The sequence below is a fragment of the Nicotiana tabacum genome, chromosome 7 (assembly GCF_000715075.1).
Source record: "Nicotiana tabacum cultivar K326 chromosome 7, ASM71507v2, whole genome shotgun sequence".
Taxonomy (NCBI): Eukaryota; Viridiplantae; Streptophyta; class Magnoliopsida; order Solanales; family Solanaceae; genus Nicotiana; species Nicotiana tabacum.
This window is the reverse complement of record NC_134086.1, coordinates 175322742-175345954: the sequence shown is the minus strand read 5'-3', so window position 1 is coordinate 175345954 and position 23213 is coordinate 175322742. Positions and strand designations below refer to the sequence as shown.

Genomic DNA, 23213 nt, shown 5'->3' with positions numbered 1-23213 from the left:
TGATGATTTTTCCCGAAGAGTATGGGTGTATACAATGAAGAGCAAAGATGAAGTGTTGGGAATTTTTCTCAAATGGAAGACGATGGTGGAGAATAAGACAGGCAGGAGAATCAAGTGTATTCGCACAGACAATGGAGGTGAATACAAAAATGATCATTTCAATAAGGTCTGTGAAAATGATGGCATCGTCCGACACTTCACTGTTAGACATACACCACAACAAAATGGAGTGGCAGAACGTATGAACCGGACCTTGCTGGAGAAGGTACGGTGTATGTTGTCGAATGCTGGCTTGGGCAAAGAATTTTGGGCTGAGGCAATTACATATGCATGCCACCTCATTAATCGTCTACCATCTGCTGCTATTGATGGCAAAACACCATTTGAAAAATGGTACGGAAAACCTGCTGTAGATTATAACTCTTTGCACGTGTTTGGCTCAACTGCATATTATCATGTGACGGAGTCAAAATTGGATCCAAGGGCAAAGAAGGCTATTTTTATGGGAATTACTTCTGGAGTCAAAGGATATCGCTTATGGTGTCCTATGACAAAGAAAGTAATATTCAGCAGAGATGTTACCTTTGATGAATTTGCTATGGTAAATAAGGTAACAGAAGATACCAAACAAAATGAAGGTGCTTTTAAGCAGGTGGAGTTTGAGGGAAAATTTATTTTTCCTACACAAGAAGCAGATGAGGAAACAAATGAAGATTACCCTCTGGAAGGAGAGCCAGTAGAGGAGATTCCAACTCAGGAATCTCAACAACAACTTGAATCAATAGCAACCAGCAGGCCAAAAAGAACAATAACGAAACTTGTTCGTCTCATAGAGACGGTTGCTTGTGCAACCTCAATTGTAGCTGATGATGTTCCTACTACTTATAAAGACGCTGTTCAAAGTTCAGAAGAAGATAAGTGGAGGATTGCCATGAATGATGAGATACAGTCCCTTCATCAGAATCATACATGGAGATTGGCCAATCTCCCGAAGGGAAAGAAAGCAATTGGGTGCAAATGGGTATTTGCAAAGAAGGAAGGATTTCCTAACCAAGTAGATGTTCGCTACAAAGCAAGATTGGTGGCCAAAGGATATGCTCAAAAGGAGGGAATTGATTACAATGAAGTGTTTTCTCCAGTTGTAAAACATTCCTCCATTAGAATTATGTTGGCTTTGGTAGCACAATTGGATTTGGAACTAGTTCAGATGGATGTAAAAACTGCGTTTTTACATGGAAACTTGGAGGAGGAAATCTACATGACTCAGCCAGAAGGATTCAAAGTTGCTGGAAAAGAAAATATGGTGTGCAAACTTGAAAAATCGTTGTACGGATTGAAACAATCTTCTAGACAATGGTACAAGCGATTTGACGAGTTTATGTTGCGGCAAGGGTACAAGAGAAGCAAATACGATCATTGTATGTATTTGCACAAGCTTAAAGATGGTTCCTTTGTATATCTTCTCCTATATGTTGATGATATGTTGATAGCTTCCAAGAATTCGGAAGAAATTGATAAGTTGAAGATTCAACTGAAGAAGGAGTTCGAGATGAAGGATTTGGGTGAGGCAAAGAAAATTCTTGGCATGGAGATAATTAGAGATAGGCGTTCAAAGAAACTCTGTTTATCTCAAAAGGAATATTTGAAGAGAGTACTTCAACGTTTTGGCATAGATGACAAGACTAAGCCAGTTAGTACTCCATTTGCTTCCCATTTTAAGCTAAGTACTATTATGTCGCCAATGGATGAAGCTGAACGAGAGTATATGTCAAAGGTACCATACGCAAATGTTGTTGGTAGCTTGATGTATGCAATGGTTTGCACAAGGCCTGACATTTCACAAGCTGTTGGAGTTATTAGCAGATATATGCACAATCCAGGGAAGGAGCATTGGCAAGCTGTGAAGTGGATTCTACGGTATATTCATAATACTGTAGATGTCGGGTTAGTTTTTGAGCAGGAAGACAATCAGTTTGTAGTTGGATATTGTGACTCAAATTTTGCGGGTGATATGGACAAACGAAGATCAACTACTGGTTATGTGTTTACTTTTGCAAAGGCACCAGTTAGTTGGAAATCTACTTTGCAGTCAACAGTTGCTTTGTCTACAACAGAGGCAGAGTACATGGCTATTACAGATGCTGTGAAAGAGGCAATTTGGCTTCAAGGATTGCTAAAGGAGCTTGGTGTTGAACAAAAAGGTATCACAATTTTTTGTGATAGTCAAAGTGCTATTCAATTAGCGAAGAACCAAGTTTATCATGCAAGGACGAAGCACATTGATGTTCGGTATCATTTCGTACGAGAAATCATAGAAGAAGGTGGAGTCACGGTGAAGAAAATTCATACTACAGAGAATCCTGCTGATATGCTGACAAAGGTGGTGACTGCGGTCAAGTTTCAACATTGTTTGGATTTGATCAACATTGTTGAACACTGAAGATTGAAGATGAAGACACAACCAAAATTTGTTATTGAGAGAGAATTGAAAATGTGGAATTTTGCCAAGGTGGAGATTTGTTGAAGTTTGGCAAAATGCCAAAGTCCCACATTGGTTGGGAGTTAAGTTTGGGGGGATTTTTCCCCTATAAAAGAAGGCCTAATGTTTAGGATTGAAACACACCTCTCATTTGCCTTCTCATCTGTTTAAGGCATTTGTATCTTCTCTCTTTAGTATTATTCACTTGTATTTTTGGAGTGAAATAAAATATTGGTTGTGTCCGAGGAGTAGGCAAAATTAGCCGAACCTCGTAAATTTTGGTGTTCCCTTTATTGTTGCTTTATTGTCTTATTTATTATTTGGTGGCTGTCATAATTTTGGTATAGTAGTTGTGACTTATTCACACTATATACATTTGGCTTCCGCAACAGAGACTTTATACAAAAAGAAATAGGAAAGTACATAGCAAATTAAACCTGCAATTGATAATTTTGCAACCTTGAATACGTTCAATAAAGCGGAGACACTGTGGACACCGCTTTCACTTATTAAGCTCAGCAAGCACACCAAACAATCCATCGCTTCGTATTCCCACGTCGAACCATTTAACAAACATCTGGGGATCCACGAGATTCGAACAAGAGATTGGGTCCAAAAACTGGTTACAATTCCGACAAGAGATCGTCCCTCTCTGAACCAGTTTTGGACCCATATCTTGTCGAGATCTTGTGGGTCCAGAGCTATTTGTCAAATGGAGGGACATGTTTTGTGAGTCCGCTGTTTTAATGTTGGCGCATATCGAAAGTGCAACTTGTTGAGGTTTATCTGTTAATTCTGTCACTGGCAACTCGTGTTCTTGTCTTTGTTCGAATTATGGCCGAGTTTTTGCTGTACGCAACTCCAAAATACAAATTATATTGATGATAGTAACTAATGATTACAACTCAAAAAAGTAGAACAACATTGATGGAAACACAAAATGCAGAAGCTAAGTAAGATAAGAGAAATCCAAAGAAGGGGATGAGAAGCTAGACTCAGACTTGGGGACGAGAGGACTCGCACACTTTACTCGACAATAATGGACTCCCTATTTTTGGCCTAAGGTACTGCTATTTAGTAATTCCTCGTACCTCACATGTTCTATCCTGGGTCCCACAAATAAGTTTCTAAGTTTCCATCCATGCCCTCCAAAATGTTAACTACGTTCATAACAATTTTCCATGATCAGTGTCAAAGGAGTGGGTGAAGTGTTTGATTTTTGTGCAATTTGTGAGCAAAGGAGTTGTCAATAATACAACAACCACCCAGAAATCGTCTTACTAGTGGGGTTTGTGAGGGTATAGCATATACAGACCTTGTCCCTATCCCGGATGGTAGAGAAGTTTCGGGGAGTTGTCAATAATACATAAAAATAAATGTGTGTTTTTGTCTCTTTTACGTAAATCCACTATGCTTTAACAGCGGACTAGGAAGATCATAGTATTAGTACTTTTTTCCCGTTATATGGGATTTGCTATATAAATGAAAATTATTCCCGTATTAAACCTAAAGATAGTGACTTATTTGTAAGCTTCTTTAGTTCTTTGGATTGTTACAATCGTGAAAAGGAGCAACAAAAGAAAAGCATAGAGGACTATGAGGAGGAGTCACGGAGAGGAGGGGGATAAGTAGGGGTCAAATAGGCGGGTTGGGCCGATTTGGTCGGGTTGAATCAATAATTGGGGTGGTCAAATGACCCGCCCAAAAGTTACTTGGGCGAAAATAGGTTGGGTCAAGATAAGTTAAAATTTGAATTATAACCCAACCCGCCCAACTCTTGTTAAGCTTTAATAAATCTGTGTTATTTCTTATACATTGTATAATTACTAAATAAGATTATTTTTTCTTTTGTTATAGCCATAAATAACATATCACAAAAAAATTATTTCTAAGATATTTTGATAAAGTTATTAATAGATCAATTTGGGCTAAAAATTAGCTTAACTTTTAATGGATTGAGATGAGTTGAGTCAAGATGGACTAAATTTAATAAATGAACAGGTCAATAACCAGCCCAACCTTTTGCGGGTCATTTGGGACAGGGATAAGAATCTAAAATTTCGTGGAACTAATAGATATTTTTTTATGCTCATTCCAAGGTGGGATTGAAAGATACTCCCGATTTATATGTGGAAATATTTTAAAGCCTTTTGGACAAATGTCTTAGCCATTTTAGAAGGCTATGTTAAGTGGCAAAAGAAGTGTAAAAAGTGACAAATTCCATCAACCACTTTTTTGCCATGCAAAATAAAGTTCCATGCAATTACAACTATAAATAGCCACCAATGATTACACAATTCTCAATCATCAGCAAGACAAAAACAGAAATTCTTCTTCTTTTTCCTTCTAATTTCAATACTCACCAGCTTCCCTTTGTTGTTTTTCTTTTTGGTAGTTTAACTTCTCTTGTTCCCATCTTTCAAATAGTTGGGTTTGTAATTTTATATTTTGTTGATTCCTGTATCCTCTAAATAAATAGAGATAGGCTTGTTTAATCCTAGGAAACATTTCACATTGCTGAAATAGTTTTTTAGGACAGTGTCTAGCACGACTCAAGCCAATTCGTGTATCTGCTTACAAATAATATTATTGCAGTATTATTATTATTATTATTATTATTATTATTATTATTATTATTATTATTATTATTATTATTATTATTATTATTATTATTATTTTTCGGTGTCATTTTCCTACAATCTAAGAAACTATGGCAAGTAATAATACCGCGGAAATTTTTGATGGTTCTACCAATTTTGGTGTTGTCTCTGCTGCTACTGTTCCAGCTGTCCTGCAAGATATCAATAGTGTTGCAAATACGTTATTGCATCCATAAATTTGGCAGACACTAATGTCAAAACACGGGTATGTGAATAGACATGGTTACATATCCAATGTTAAAATTAAAACCTTCAAGAAAAATACACCTCAATGCAAGAGAAGAGTTTGGATAAATGATAATCTCGCTAAGTCAAAATTAAATTTGACTAAAGTAGATAATATAATTGTTATTCTCAAATAAATAATGTGGCCAGTATGAGAAATTGGGTGATAGACTCTGGTGCTACTAGGCACATTTGTGCAGACAATGAATTTTTGTCTTACACCCAACTTGAGGAAGGAGAAGAAACTATTTATCTTGGTGACTCAAGAACAACTCGTGTTCTTGGGAAAGGAAAAATTCTTCTCAAACTCACGTATGGTAAAACTCTAGCATTGAGTGATGTATTGCATGTTTCTAATATCCAAACCAATTTGGTTTCTGTGGGATTATTAGGAAAAGTTGGAGTGAAGGTTTCTTTAGAGAATGATGAGGTCGTATTGATCAAAAATAAAATTTTGGTGGGCAATGGATATTGTAACCATGGTTTATTTGTGCTTAATATTTCCGATACTAGCAATAAAAATGTATCTTCTTCTGCTTATATGGATGAGTCAATTTCTTTGTGGCATGCTAGACTAGGACATGTTAATGCCGCGTATATAAAGAAAATATAGTCCCTAGGATTAATATATGGTTTAGACTCAAATAATATTAACAAGCGTGAAATATGTGCTGAAGCTAAAAGTACTAGAAAGACTTGTTTTTCTGTAAATAGAGAAACTGAATTATTATCCTTGATTCACACTGATTTAGGCGATTTAAAGCAGACTATGACTAGAGGTGTTAAAAGATATTATGTGACGTTTATTGATGATTTTTCTGGATATACTAAGTTGTATTTTCTTAGAAATAAAGTTGATGCTTTTAGTGCTTTTATTTCTTATAAAACTGAGGTTGAAAATCAACTTAATAGAAAAATCAAGAGAATTAGATCTAATAGAGGTGGAGAATATTTATCTTTAAATGATTTTTGTGAAAAGAATGGAATAATTCATGAAGTAACTCTGCCTTATTCACCTGAGTCAAATGGAGTAGCTGAAAGAAAAAATAGAACATTGAAAGAGATGATGAACTCTATGTTAGTTAATTCTAATGCTCCTGATAATTTGTGGGGTGAAGCTATTTTATCTGCACGTCACTTACAAAATAGAATACCACATAGAAGAACAGGCAAAACTCCGTATGAATTGTGGAAGAGTTATAAACCTAACTTAAAATATTTAAAAGTGTGGGGGTGCCTTGCCAAAGTTCTTTTGCCTGAACCTAAAAAGAGAAAAATAAATTCTAAAACTGTTGATTGTATGCTTATTGGATAGGCTGAACATAGTGTTGCATATAGATTTCTTGTTTTAAAAAGTAACGTGCTTAATTCCAATACTATAAATGAGACAAAGAATGATGAATTCTTTGAATATATTTATCCACTGTCTAATAAAATTTCTCATACACCTGTTAGAATAAATAGTGAAATTACCTCTAATGAGGAACTGAGAAGGAGCAAAGACCTAGGAAAGAATATTTTTCTTATGGAAATGATTTTCAAACCTTTCTTGTCAATAATGAACCATCAAATTATTTTGAAGCTATATCTTCTTCAGAAGCTAATTATTGGAAAGAAATAAAAGTTGAAATCGATTCTATTTTGAAAAATAAAACATGGATTTTAACATATTTACCTCCTAGTGCAAAGCCTATTGGTTGTAAATGAATTTTCAAAAGAAAATTTAATCTTGATGGATCTTTAGATAAATATAAAGCTCGGTTAGTAACAAAATGATTTTTTCAAAAACAAAATGTGGATTATCTTGGTACATTTGCACTAGTGACTAGAATTTCTTCTATTTGAGTTTTAATTGCCTTAGCTTCAAACCATAAGCTTTTTATCCATCAAATGGATGTCAAAACAGCTTTTTTAAAAGGTGATTTAGAAGAAGAAATTTATATGGTTCAACCTGAAGGTTGTGTCATTCCTGGATAAGAAAACAAAGTTTGTAAATTAATTAAATCTCTTTATGGCCTTAAACAAGCTCCTAAGCAGTGGTATGAGAAATTTGAACAAGTCTTACTGAGAGACGTATTTTCCTCAATTGAGGTGGATAAATGTGTTTATACTAAAGTGGTAGACAATGATTATGTGATAATATGTCTATATATTGATGGCATGCTTATATTTGGTACAAGTTTAAATATTGTGCAAAGTACTAAATTATTTTTGTCTTCTGATTTTGATATGAAAGATCTGGGTGAAGTAAATACAATATTAGGAATTAAAGTTACAAGGAGTGAAGATGGCATAATGTAGTCACAAGAACATTATGTTGAAAGACTTCTTAAGAAATTTGAATATTTTAATGTCATACTAGTAAGCACCCCTTTTGATGCTAACTCTCAGTTGAAAAAGAATAATGGTGACCAAGTTACTCAGTCTAAATATGCACAGATTATTGGGAGTCTAATGCATTTAATGAATTTTACAAGGCCTGATATAGCCTATGTTATGTGTAGACTGAGTAGATATACTCATAATCCTAACAGAGAGCATTGGTCTGCATTAGATAGACTAATGAAATATTTGAGAAGAACCATGAATTATGGGTATCCTATATAATGGATTTCCTTCTATTTTAGAAGGGTACAGTGATGCAATCTGGATCTCTGATTCAGATGAGACAAAATCCACTAGTGGTTATGTATTCACCCTTGATGGAGGTGCAATATCTTGGAAACCAACTAAACAGATGATCATTGCTAGATCGACTATGGAATCAGAGTTTGTAGCTCTGGAGTTAGCTAGTTCTGAGGCTGAGTGACTAAGAAACTTTTTAGCTAATATCACTTTAATAAAGGACGTATTGCCTCCCATGTCTATGCATTGTGATTGTCAAGCGGCAATAGTTATTGCAAAGAATAAATCTTATAATTGTAAAAGCAGATACATGAAATTGAGACATGATGTCATAAAACATCTGTTGAGAGATGGAACAATTTTCATTGACTATGTGAAGTCAGAGATCAATTTGGCCGTCCTCTGACTAAACCTGTGGGAAAAAGTTAATTCTTTAAACCTCAAAAGAGATGGTTAAGGCCGACATGTTGTCAATAGAGATGTTAACCCAACCTTTGTGATTGGAGATCCCATGAAGTAGGTTCATATGAGTAATAACATGTCGATACTGGCACTGAAGCACTAAAAGAGAGTGCTTGACTGCTACTAATTGCGAGGTTAAGTTATGGTTCTTAATGAAATTCATAGTTCTTATGGATGATGTATTTAAAAGCAGTATACGACTTGATAAATTCACCTATACGAGTGGAGTGGGCCGCTCCAATAAGATTTTGGCTTAGTCTATATAGCTCTCATGAATCACCAGGCACGCGCATGGCCTATTGGGCGCAAAACCACGTTGAACAACAGAATTATCGTCGGTCAAAATGTGATTGATAAAATCTCTGACTTACCATAAGAATTATTGATTCATAGAAATGGTATATTTTACCAGTAATTTTGTAAGTTAAATTTTATTGGTCTAAATTTGGTTCATAGTCTAAAAGACATCAAACCTATTATATTTGGACCATACAAATCCAGCAAGTTTATTTTTGAAGGTCTTTAAAATAGTGGGGGACTGTGGCAATATTTTAAAGCCTTTTCGACAAATGTCTTAGCCATTCTAGAAGGCTATGTTAAGTGGCAAAAGAAGTGTAAAAAGTGGCAAATTCCATCAGCCACCTTTTTGCCATGCAAAACAAATTTTCATGCAATTACAACTATAAATAGCCACCAATGGTTACACAATTCTCAATCATCAGCATGACAAAAAGAAATCCTTTTTCTCTTTCCTTCTAGTTTCATTATTTACCAGTTTCCCTTTGTTGTCTTTCTTTTCGGTAGCTTAACTTCACTTGTTCCCCTCTTTTAAATAGTTGGATTTGTAATTTTATATTTTGCTGATTCTTGTATCCTCTAAATAAGTAGAGATGAGCTTGTTTAATTCTGAGAAAACATTTCACATTGTCAAAATAGTTTCTTAAGACAGTGCCCAACACGACTCAAGCCAATTCATGTATCTGCTTACAAATAATATTATTATTGTTATTTTTCGGTGTCATTTCCTTATATTATATCTACTTGAATATAATAACTAAAGTTGGTTAGAAGTCAATTTCTGAGCCGTAAAAGGAAAACTAACATTCTGAGCTATACGTCAGCCGAGCTTTGGTCTAACTTCTACGGTGGTTAGACAACCCAAAGGGAAATGTTTAAATTCAACAACAACAATAACCTAGTGAGATTTCACGGATGAGATTTGGGGAGGATAATATGTACGCAGACCTTACCTCGAATAAAAAGGCTTTATGCAAAAATTAAGTCTCCGATAATTGACGGTCTTTAATAACTACACCATGAGTTACTAACACAAGAACTGATCTGATATAATCCATTTAACTACATTGATAATGTAAAACATCTCTATTCCATCCATATTTAAATGCAATAGGACAAACATCCTACTCAAGAAAATTGGATCGATGACTGAACAGTGTCACATTGTCGTTTGGATCATGGAATAGTTTGGTCTCTTGGTTTTATGCTATTTCCCAGGATCCTGAACCTAATTTTTTGATCCGTTCTAAAAAGAATGATTTATTTTTAAATTTGGCAACAATTTAGCTTAAATTTACAATTCTAGTCTTAATGAAAAACTTTTATAACCACACTGGGCCCCTTTTTAATTTGTTTAGGACCACAAATTTTAAAAGTCTTCATTTTTTATTAAATTTTGTGCTCAGTCAAACAGGTTCACATAAATTGGAACGGGGAGTACTATATTGTTGGGATTACGTACTGATTCAGAAACAAATGATGCTGATCAAATCCAACTATTAATGCAAAACTTAATATTTGTACTAATCCAGAATATATGTACATTGACGGAGCCACAGCCTAAGTACTCAGCCTATAGCGAATCAAGTTTCGGCCACGCCATATTGGAGATTAAGAACTCATGCCTATTACCGTTGGCATCCAGACGAGATGGGTTTTCTGCAAAACCTGATAGCTTCTTGCTCTTCAATCGCTATTGGCACCAATTTGATGAATCTTATCAATTGACATGCCACTCAAAACTTTAATTACTGGGATTAATTTCCTTCTTTCTTCTTGTTTACGGTTAAAATTGGGCCTACCCGATTTTACTATTTGATCAAAATCAGGGAGTTGAATCGAGGGTTAGCCTCATAGTGGAGCATATCAAAGTGACGAAGACAAGGTACCGAGTTCGAGAATCGAAGTGCCTGCCGAAATCAAGACCGGCAGCGATCGAGACCAAATAGGACAGACTCCGAGCAAAGCACAATAACAGGAAAACGAGATATCCATGACTGGTTGAAGATCATGGTAGGATTCTCGGAACGGATCAAATCAAAGGCAGTTGTTTAGGCTAATCATAGGATTTACTTCCGCAGTTAAAATTGTACCATAAATATGATTCATCTACTATATAAAGAGAGTCCTAATCATTTTGTAGGCACTTTACATTCACGCATATCAAAGCAATACAATACTTTCTAGCTAATATTCTTGTTCTCCGGATCGAAATTTTTTAACTATTCTTGCATCGATCAATTCGAGGGCATTCAACTCGAAGGCTGAATTCCGTTCAAACACTGGTTTGATTAATTTTATTGTTAATTTCTGCTACTAATTTTCGTATTCATCAATTGATATTAGGTGAAATCACGTGTCTTTAAAACCACATTATAAGTTTAATTGTTATCCAATTTTAAGGGTAAACAGTTTGGCGCCCACTGTGGGGCTAAGAATAAAAGTGATTGCCTGGTATTAATTCCCATAACACACACTACTTTGCGCTTGTTCTCGTAAGTGTCTTTGATTTCAGGAATCAACATGTCAAACTCTCAAGTAGCACCCTCTCACACAGATAATGACCTTGGTCTTTATGGCGAAAACGAAAACATAATCGCCTCGGGAAACGAAATACCTCTAGTCAACCCCGATGGACCACCGGCCGTAGACCCAGTCGATGTCAGCTCTCAAATTGCCATTAATGGGAATTTGGGCGTCGACCATGAAAACAACGTCTGCAGAGGTATCCGAGCAGCCGATCAAAATGCACAGAGTGGAGAAGAAGTTAGAATCAGCCTTCGAATGATATTCGAAATGTTGCAAACTCAACAAGCTGCGATAGCGCAACTCCAAAATCAAAATCGAGCACCAAGCAGAATAGGCTCGAAACATCACAAGAAGTTGTTCATAGAATCGAACATGTACCGGAGACATCGAACGCCAATAAATCGAGGACTGACCCCACCATTATGAAGATGCTCGAGGAGCTCACTAAGCGGATCGAATCGGGAGAAAAGAAAATTGAGGCTAATGACAAAAAGATAGAGACGTACAATTCACGGGTTGACCAAATACCGGGGGCACCCCCGATTCTAAAGGGTTTGGATTCGAAGAAGTTCGTGCAGAAGCCTTTCTCTCCAAGTGCGGTTCCGAAGCCCATTCTTAAGAAATTCCGTATGCCAAAAATCCCCAAATACAATGGCACCACTGATCCTAATGAGCACGTCACTTCTTACACATACGCAATAAATGGGAATGACTTAGAAGATGATGAGATTGAATCCGTTCTATTGAAGAAATTTGGAGAAACTTTATCAAAGGGTGACATGATATGGTATCATAACTTACCACCAACTCTATTAATTCGTTTGTTATGCTCGCAGATTCTTTTGTGAAAGCCCACACCGGAGCCATTAAAGTTGCAACAAGGAAATCGGACCTCTTCAAGGTAAGACAGAAGCATAACAAGATGCTCAAGGAATTCATATCTCGGTTCCAAATGGAGAGAATGTATTTGCCTCTAGTCACCGACGACTGGGTTGTCCAAACTTTTACACAAGGTCTCAATGCCCGGATATCTGTAGCTTCACAACAGTTGAAGCAGAATTTGATCGAATATCCAGCTTTCACTTGGGGCGATGTACACAATCGGTACCAATCGAAGATTAGGGTCGAAGATGATCAATTGGTAACTCCAATTGGTTCGATTTATCCCAGCAGGCCCGTGGATTTCTTAGCTCTCCTCTCCTCTTGAACTCAGTTTGTTGTTTCCTTAAATAGGCAATGAGAAATGCCTTTAGGATTCACAGAGTGCCCTTTCAACATTTAAAAATTTGATTCCACTCAATTCTTAAGGTTTTAGTTTATTCGGTAGTAAATTTTTATCCCTACCATTATAGAAGCTTCTCAATTAGGTGACCACTTTAAACTTATACTAATCAATTCTTATCAACATAATTAAACAAGAAATTAACTAAATTATCAGATTAATGTTAGTTAAATTGACTAAATGATTAACAAGATATGACTGATAATACAATTAAGGAAACAAATAACATATTCACAATCAACAAAACCCATGGACGGAAGCCATTTTAAACCTACGGATTGGTCAAGTTTCAATTGAAATTGACCAAAAAAGAAAAAGAGATGAGGAAACATGAACAACAGAATATTACTAATCAAGAATAAATAATAAACTCGAAAAACTTATCGGCCAGGCTCGAACTTGGAATTAATATTCTGATTCAACCCAAAATAATGCCAAACGTTTGTTCTTTGGTGGAGAACAAACGAAAGTCATTATTTTGTGTTGAAACAAGCTTGATTAACCCAAAAAATCCGGCAATTTGACCTTTCGTGCACGGGTTAGAAGTTATGGTTCTAGGGCTTCGAATTAGATTTGATATTCGAAGAGTTCTAGGCGGATTCGAAGGAAACTGAGCGAGTATTTGGAATGAGGGGGGTTTGGGGGTTCCGTGTGTAAATTTTGGCGGTGAACGGAACCGGTGCCGCCACCCTAAGGCGGTGAGGGTATGGTGGTGGCTGGTCTCTAGGGTTTGGGTGAGGGAGATGATAAGGGGGTTCTGAGGGTAGGGTCTAATGGGTTAGGGTATACTAAAGGGGTAATTAAATTAGGGCCGTTGGATGATGAGAATCCAACAGCCATGATTGATCTTTTAACGAAACGGGTTCGTTTGGTGTAGCAACTGGGGCGGACCGGGCATTGGGTGGAGGGCTCGGGTTGGGTATTGGGTGAAGGCTTTTGGACCGTTCGATCAAATTAATTCAAAGGCCCAGATTGAGACGCCCGACGTCGTTTGGTTTGAAGCTGGAGACAGACCCGGTTGGGGAAAAGTCTGGGCCGGTTCTGGGGTATTTGGGCGGGTATTGAAGTGGGTTTTTGTTTTGGCTGGGGATTTTTTGGCCCAGATCTGATTTCCTCTCTTTTATTAATTCTTTTTCTTTTCTTTTCTTCCTTTTTCTTTCAAAAATTGAAACTAAAATTCTAATTAAATTATAAAACCTAAATTAGCTTTAAGAATATTAATTAACTCTAAATAATAATTATCATAAATAATTAAATACTAAATTAAAATAAAATCACACAATTTGACTAAAAACACAAAAATATGTTATTTTTTGTGAATTTTCATTTTTGTAAAACACCTAATTATTAATTAATATAAAAATCAAATCCTAAATGCAGATGCTATATTTTTGTATTTTTAATGCATTAATAAAATTAAACATGTACACAAACAATCAGAAAAATCGCATAATAATTCCTAAAAATAACACATAATTAAAGAAAAGACCTAATTTTGGGAATTCTTTTGGAGTAATTCGTGTGAGGCAAAAATCACGAGCTCACAACTGCCCCTCTTTGCCCAGAAATACGAAGAGTTTTCGTGCAAAGATAAAGTGAGTGGATACGAGCGATTTTTGCCCGTTTGAATACTCCATGGGAAGCATTTTTTGAAAGATTTGACCGAACCTCTACTTTAAAGGTTTCCTACATATCCTTGGCTATAAAGGAATCAGGTCAATGTAGTTCGGGAAGTTTTGGTAGCTGGGACTACCATGAAGCTGTGATTTCACTGTTACTGATGTTGCTGCTGATACTGCTTACTGACCTCCTTATTACACAATGACAAAAATGAAGAAGCAAGACTAAGCTATAATCTATGCTTTACAAAGATTTATTTTCAAACTTGTTCTTGTGACTGTTGTTGCCTCGTTGACTTGTACTTTCCTCAGAAGTTCCTTTATTGCTGACTTGAAGTGTATTTTTGAGACGCTTTCCCTTTTCTCCAGGCGGGTACCCAATTGTTGAACCTTTAAACGTCTTCCTTTAACCATTGTTGCCCTTCCTCTGTTCTACAGATGGGCTCCGGATTACTTGAACTTGAATTGATTCTTCCTTTCGTTCTCCAGGTGGGTTCCTGATTATTTTGAAATTTGAATTGTATTCCCTTGTTCTCCATGTGGGCTCCTGATTGCTTGAACTTGAGTTGTTGCTCCTTATTTTCCAAGTGGGTTCCTGATTGAAGAACTTGCATTGCTTCTTTCCTTTGTTCTCCAGGAGGGCTCCTGATTACGTGAACTTGAACTGTACTCCCTTGTTCTCCAGGTAGGCTCTTGATTGCTGATACTTTAACTGTTGTTCCTTGTTCTCCAGGTGGATGCCTGATTGCTGATATTTCAACCGTCTTTCCTTGTTCTTCAGGTGGACGCCTGATTGCTAATATTTCAACTGTCTTTCCTTGTTCTCCAGGTGGATGCCTGATTGCTGATATTTCAACTGTTTTCCCTTGTTCTCTAGGTGGACGCCTGATTGCTGATATTTCAATTGTCTTTCCTTGTTCTCCAGGTGGATACCTGATTGCTGATATTTCAACTGTCTTTCCTTGTTCTCCAGGTGGATGCCTGATTTCTGAAACTTGGTCCATCTTCTTCTTGAACTGCTTTTCTTTGACTTGTTCTCCCTCGTTCCTCCAGGTGGGCGCCTGATTACCAATACTTGTGCCAATCTTCCTTGAAACTTGATTTTTTCCCCTTGTTCTCCAGGTGGGCCCCTGATTACTTGGTCATGCTCTGCTTTTTATCATTAATATCCGTGTTGTTCTTCCCTGTTCTTCAGACGGGCATCTGACTTCAGCAAAATAGACAAAAGAAAAGAAAATTTTCTGCCCCAGTTTGGTAACCGGGCACATCTGTGAGTGTTAATTGAATCCTTTTACCAAATATCTCTAACAATCTGCAAGCTATATCCCATGAAAATATTTACAAGTTTCACTGACACTAAATCAACTAAAAGAAAGTGCATCTACTTTTAATGAGCAATATAGACAACAAAGGGCAGCCCGGTGCACTAAGCTTCCGCTATATGCGGGGACCAGGGAAGGACCAAACCACAAGGATCTATTGTACGCAACATTACCCTGCATTTCTGCAAGAAGTTGTTTCCACGGCTTGAACCTGTGACCTCCTGGTCACATGTCAACAACTTTACAAGTTACGCCAAGGCTCCCCTCCGAGCAATATATATATATATACAACATGGAAGAAAAACTACTTTTCTTTGAGGCAAGGGGAGGGGTGAAAATCAGCTTCAGCTCTTTTGAGTAAGTAATACTGTACAAACAAATGCAATTACAAGAAGTTAATAAACACATACAACAAAAAGGAATAATGGCGGTGTCTGGACCAACTTGCGCGCAACAACAATAACAAATCCAGTGTAATCCCACATGTGGGGTCTGGGAAGGATAGTGTATACGCAGACATTACCCCTACCTGGACCAGCTTTCCTGCACCTCGACTAATTCCATGGGCTATAAGAAAGTTCTACTTTGAAGAACTTCAAAAACATGCATCCTTTCTCATTAGAACACTTGCAGCCTTTCTCCAACCAAATTGCCAAAGCTGCAAATGTCAAGAAAGTATCCTTTCTCATTAGAACACTTGCAGCCTTTCTCCAACCAAATTGCAAAGCTGCAAATGTCAAGAATTATGTTGAGATTCAAAATTTGCTTTGCAATACATCAATGTCTGCAAATGGTGATAAGGCTGTACCTTTAAGTGAATAGCAGATCAAATGGTGATGCAGTTTGAGTAGAAGAATGAACTTATCAACCTCCACCATTCAAGATTTTGCACACATTCTTGTAGTGAATCCCACATGGATACCCTTATCACAGTCTCAACTCTCAAATATATTGCTCTTGGCGAGTTCTTTCTTTCTTTTCCTCATTCTTCTTTAATAAAAATGATATCCACCTCGTCTATTTTACTTTGTGCCTGCTACCTCCCACCGCAACACATATTAAATTACTCTTTCCACCAAGGCTTAGGCAGGTGGGATGTTCTGTGATCTGAAGACTTGCATTTGACCATTTACTGCTGCGTTTCAGGCAGAACACATGGAAAATAATTGTCCTGATATCTGTTACCCAAAAACAATGTGGATGTCAGTGCCTCTGTTCTCAACAAGCAAATAAATACTTTTAAAGCGCGAGGCGTTATGAGAAAACAGGAAAGGTATAAAACATCCACAATGCACAAAGTGCTCAACTTGCCAATTAAATAAACCAAAGAAATACCAGTTCACTATAGATTATATATAAACATGTGGTCAACACTCGTTTAATGATTTATGCCTTCATTTATGATGACGTATCTGTTCTTCCCCTCCTAGGTAAGGTTGAAGGCTCTCTATGTTGGGTGGCCATTTCCAGGAATCACCTATATCAATCACTAGAGAGAGAACACTCACCTTAGATAGAGGAAGAAATGCAACTACAATATTATCTTATCGTTATCGCCTATATAGATTTTTTCTTTCTACCTAACGCGGTCATTTTTAATCTTGTCTAATCTTTTATAAAGTCATATCCATCTTAGTATTAGCATATTTATGACACTCACCTTGTGGATATGGACTTTAGAACCCAACAGTCACTCCGATATAACATTTCTGGTCTTATAACGGTTACATAGAACTTGACTCACTTTTGTAGGTATCATTCTATCACATAACACTCTGGTAGCACTTGTATATTTCAACAACCTTATTTTATTTCAGTGTGCAACATTTCCATCTTTCATACCATTCATCTTTCATATGGTTCTCCTAGAACATCGAGCTAGTCCATGCACAACTAGAGTCTATGTTGCGCGGACTCTCCAAAATGTAGTCACATCTGTGTCAGATCCTTTAAAAATGCATTACTTTTGGAGGATCCGACAGGTATCCTGTCACATTTTCGGGGAGTCCGAGCAACATAGACTAGAGTAACAAGTAAAAGTTCAGTACCGAGACCTATTGTAAACCCATTGTTACGGGTACTCCTTTGCATCCCCTACTATTGTTCTCACACTAGTGACTGTTCCTTCATACATATCCTTTATGACATTTACATATCCAAATATAAATTGCTTTCTTCCTCCGCAACCACCAAAACATTTTTTTGGTGCTTTATCATATTATTTCTCAAGGTCAATGAACATGTATAAATCTTTCCTCTTGTGATAAATTTTCATGAATATTCTTCACGCGAATATAGCTTCCATTGTAGATCTACTATGCATAAAGATGTAAACTAGTTCTCTGTTGCTTGCAGTGTCCCTAAATCTACACTCTATCACTATTTCCAGGAGTTCCATCGGATGACTCATAAGTTTAATGCAACGATAGTTCGGTGTACCTTTGAAACTAAATGCTAAATTCGGATTAAATAATCAGGAATATTCAACTCAACAAATGCTTGTGTGGACACATATGTTTACTTTGGCCAACAGGAAACATTTGGAAAATAGAAGAATCATATCATATCATCATATCATATATTATACTAAAAGTGGGAAGCTCCTACCTTCAAAGTTGGATTACAATTTTACCCTTACACTAAATTAAAATCTAATTAATTAAATAGGACTACTAAGTCTAAAGTTGAAATATGAAAATGCCGATCAAATTTACTAAAATTTAAATTTACATTTCAATATATAATAAATTGTATAGTACATATATTAAACGTACAATGTGAACAGATTGTTTTGATTTGAAAAATTGACAAATATGTTTCTAAAGTTAATGTCATTTATTGTGATCTATTAGATTTAGACTAACTTTCAGCTCCCGCGATTAATATCAGTCTTTAAAATGTGCTTTGAAGACTTAGCTCTTTCACCTTCTAACAATAACTACAAATTAATGAATATCAGCTTTTCCACTCCTCCATTTACTTATTTATCAGTTTTTCTAACATACCATCTACAATCTGATTTCGACTATGAACCAATAGATTCCTCTATACACACACACACACTGATACACATACACGCACACACTTTGTTCACTTTTACTTGTCCACTATTCTAAAAATAAATTTTTACTTTTACTTGTCACTTTTAGCACATCAAAAGAAGACAATTTATTTTTTATTGTTATACCCACAGTATTAATTACTCATTTCAAATCATTTTCTCAAATTCATTAATATGCATCAATTAATATAGGTATCATGGTAAATTGTTCACTTCATTTATTATTTCTTAAGGGACATGAAAATTTCAAAGTGGACAAGTAAAAGTGAACGGAGAAGTATAAAAAAAATTAATGTTTTAAGTTTTTTCGTTACTCTCAAAAGGTTAACAATTTGAAAAGTTATAGAGCATATTCATATGTAGGCATAAATTTATAATTTCTAATTCAATGTATTTATTTCCTTAGTTAATCTCATAAGATAGATAAGTAATTGAAAAGTTATAAATAATCTACGGTTATAGACCAGTTTCATATGAAAAATAAAATGAGTAGTATTTGAACAGTCATTTCTATAGCTATTTAGGACCTGATGCCCATAATGCAATGAAGTCATGGAGATTTGTTAGGAGTTAGCTGGCAAAAGTTGAGTTACCTTGACCCATCTATTTCACTTTATGTGTTATTTTTCCTCTTTTTTATAGTGCTGATTTTCATATTAATGTTTTAATAACGTTATTTTATGTGTTATATATGTTTTTGTGCAATGGGTACTGTATATCTACCTTCCTAATAAGGGGCTGAAGTGTTGTATAAATCGATGGCCTCATCGTATTTCTATGACCACTGACTTTATTTTGTCTGATTATTTACCTCGACAAAATATCAAAATGTTTGTTGAAAAAATAATTTAAATTCTTTTATATTTATATTGTGGATAAAATCATCTCTATAACAAGATCCAAGCTCTTGATAGCATGGAAAGTAAGATCATGATATTTAAAAAGTCACACTTATTGGCTATATGTTAACCCCTTCAGTTGTTGTTCAATTAACTGAACTATATGTATATGTAATATAAATATTGAGCAAGATCTAAATAGGCTAATGTTCTTAAATTGGTACTCCATTACCTCACTCTTCACATATCTCATACATGCACGTTTTAAGACATTAGAACACGAAAATTCTTAAATACTTCTATGATTTATTAACAATGCAAGTATTTGATTTCTTGTTGGAATAGTACTGTGGCTATTAGTGTTCTTGAATAATAAGTTTTTAGTATTCCCATGTCCCGAAGAAACATGAATAATTTGACTGAGTGTGCAGTTGAGTACCACATCATGTATATTAATTTCATTGAGTTTTTGGTGCATACTTAACAAAGAATCTGATGATCTGATGAAGTGCATAAGCTTGTGTTTTTCATGTGTGATTATTTATTATCCTTTTGAATATCTCTTTCGTTATATATAGCAGATATACGAAGAGTATGTCGTTTATTTATTGGCTTTCTAGGCAAGTCAGAAGCCAAGGATCATATTATATGGTTTTTATAATGAATAGTTACAATTATTCTTAGTTTTTACTTTATTGCTCAAAGACATGTTTTAATAATCTTATATGGTTTTTTTGAAAAAAGTTTGTACTAAATGACTCGTGGTTTACTTTAAATTTTGTACTAAATGACTCATAGGTTTTTAAATATTTGTTTTAAATAACTTGAGATCAAAGGGGATTTAAGATTTAAATTCTATGGGTTCAAGCTTTAAGATTTTAGCATTCAATCCATTCACTTGTGGGATTACACTAGATAATTGTTGTTGTTTGTTTGTTTGTTTTATTAAACCCATTATGTTGTAATTACAATTTTAATGAATTTTCACACATAAATTATGCTCAACGTCTTACGTGAGTCCTATATCATAACACTTGATTTGTCCCTTCGCGGAATATACGTGCAACGCATGTGGCGAGAGACTAGTAAAATAAAAACAGGCATACACCAACCAGTGGGAAGCATGTAAACCAACAAACATGCCGCATGAAACGGGTGAAACTTTATGACAGAACTTAGACTTTAAAAGGCCTCAGGTAAGTAACTATTACCATGCTTTAAATGATTGAATTTGATATGGCAGATTCCAGCAGAATAGCACCATCCTCAACGATCATTTATCCACACTGCTCACGACTTCCAGAGTATGTTGCATTATTTGCTTTACTGCTTTGACGGTTGGGTAGAAATATTCAGGGATCGGAGCAACACGTGCTACTGACCTGACAATTATTTGATATCTGGTCAGATAGGCCACAAATATGTATATCCTAGTAGCGGAACTAAGCAGGTATATAAACTTAAATACAGAAGCATACAGGATAAGTTTCTCAGATTTCATTAAATGAAGAAAAAAATTATATAAGTACCAGCGCAAATTTTTCAAGAATCTGCACACCACCACATTCATAAGAATGTCCACAGGTTCAGAGGACACAGAAGAAGGCATAAATCACTCCATGATACCTCTAAACAGCTTGGATAAAACCATGCTTGCTGTAAGGAAAAACAATGATCAAACAGATCATATCAAATAAGATAGCTAGGTTTTACATAAAGCGGCAAATACAGGATTAGAATCAGTGTGATAGACATCAAAAGACACACTTCTCAGATGTAGTGGTCACCAAGATTGCGTCAGAGAACAACTTGGCAGATCCGTTTACTAAGAGCTTACCACAGAAGACTTTTGATAAGCATGTAGAAGGAATGAGTGTCAAAATTGTAGACGCATGGTTATTAGTCTAAGTGGGAGATTGTTAGAATATACTATAAGCCATGCGTATTGTTATAGTATTCTTTATGAACAATTATTTATTTACTTGTTTAAATTCAATAAAGTTTCATTTTAAATAGATCATGTGTTGGTTTGTGCGTCCATTGCTTACATAGTAGATGATTTAGTGTATAGAGTTTAGCTTATACACGGAAGATTAAATCATCGGTTCTTGTAAGACATAAAAGTTAATGTTCACAATCTAATGATGGAATTGGACAAATCATCGGAATGATTGTAGCACAAGATTAAATATAATTTATCTTGATTATGGGAATGGTTTAATTCCAACTTCTTGTGCTAGTACATTTTGTATGTATTGAACGGATCAAGTAGAGATGAGTATTTTATACTGACTTTATAAAATAATTTCTCTAGTCCATTTAATGTACTTATACTCTTAATCCTGATATAATTATTATTAGCTGTGTATGTCACTTGTTGTTTTGATTTATTAAAAGGCGAGATTCTTTCGCGAGTCAATAAGCCTGGTAAATTGGATAACAATGATATACATTGGCGAAGTAATAATTAGTTGATGGAATCCATGTCTCAATTTTGAGATTGATGATACTCCTTTATGAAAGCTTATAAGTTTTCATGTGTAAACCCGGCCGGTGGATTTTGTATCCGACACATGAAATAAGCTAAGTGTAAGTCTAAAGGAAGTAATCAATAAATTAAATAGTCAGTAATTTAATTTGATTGATTAGTATCTGAATCTTAACATGGGGAGTTAAATAAGGTTTTATGGAAGAATTTCGAAATTGAACTAAGGAGTGCAATTACGAATTTTTAGTGGAATAATTCGTAATTTATTATGATGGAAATTAGTTTCAGAATTTCGAAATTAATATCATAATAGGAAGCCTTGTTAATTAAATTTTGTGGTCCCTATTGTGCCTAAATAATAGAAAATAGTGAAAACTGTTACTTAGTGGGAAAGAAAACGTGGAAACCGTCCCTTAGTGAGAGAAGGAAACCTAACAGGTTTTGAAGACGGTTTTGACCTAAAAAACGCAGCTATATATATGGATATAAGGGCTGGATGTTTTTTACATGATTCTGACTGCGGTTTCTACTAGAATTTTGCCCACCCAAAATTCTCTCTTTTTCGGTTATTGTTTGGGTAACACAGTAGAAGACTGTGGAAATCTGCTAGTGTGTTTTCAACTGAGGAACTGGAGAACGACCTAGATTTGTTGTGTTTACGCTTCAAGAGGTAATCCTAAAATCTCCATACGTGCTAGTTGTTTAGATTACACGTGAATAAGATTCTGTTATTGCTTCCGCTGTGGTATTTATTCCATCACCAAAGACATATATACTTTTGTTTTTTGTACATATATATATATATATATATATATATATATATATATATATATATATATATATATATATATATATATATGTGTGTGTGTGTGTGTGTGTGTGTGTGTATTTCTTTCATATTGTTTCTGTGGTGTTACTAATATTGTTTTCTTTTGCCCTTTTGTCTTATTGAGCCGAGGGTCTTTCGGAAACAGTCTCTCTACTCCTTCGGGGTAGGGGTAAGGTCTGCGTACACACTATCCTCCCCAGACCCCACTAGTGGGATTACACTTGGTGGTTGTTTGTATGCATGTTCCAAAGACAGAGAGTCCATGTTGGTTGGGATGGGACGGGGGCAGTTGGAAGGAAGAAAGGCCTTAAACCAAGAGTGAAATGCAGGAAGAAGTGCTTGTAAGTCTCACTTCAAACATGATACTTAATGCTTTAACCCAATATCCAACCATCAAACAGTAAAAGAACGAACAAAGGTAAACTACATGTTCGTGAAAGGAACAATACAAGCACACGCTTAAACAAACTGCCAAGATGAAAACTGGGATAATAAA

General features: G+C 35.5%; 1 long non-coding RNA gene across 1 annotated transcript; it reads right to left on the bottom strand.

Moving 5' to 3' along the window:
• Window positions 1–20730: 20730 nt before the first annotated feature.
• LOC142182605 (uncharacterized) lies at window positions 20731–20960 on the bottom strand. The gene is made up of 2 exons (XR_012711421.1): window positions 20930–20960; window positions 20731–20782 (listed from the first exon to the last, which is right to left on the bottom strand). It is a non-coding gene; the product is annotated as an uncharacterized LOC142182605 (long non-coding RNA).
• Window positions 20961–23213: the final 2253 nt, after the last annotated feature.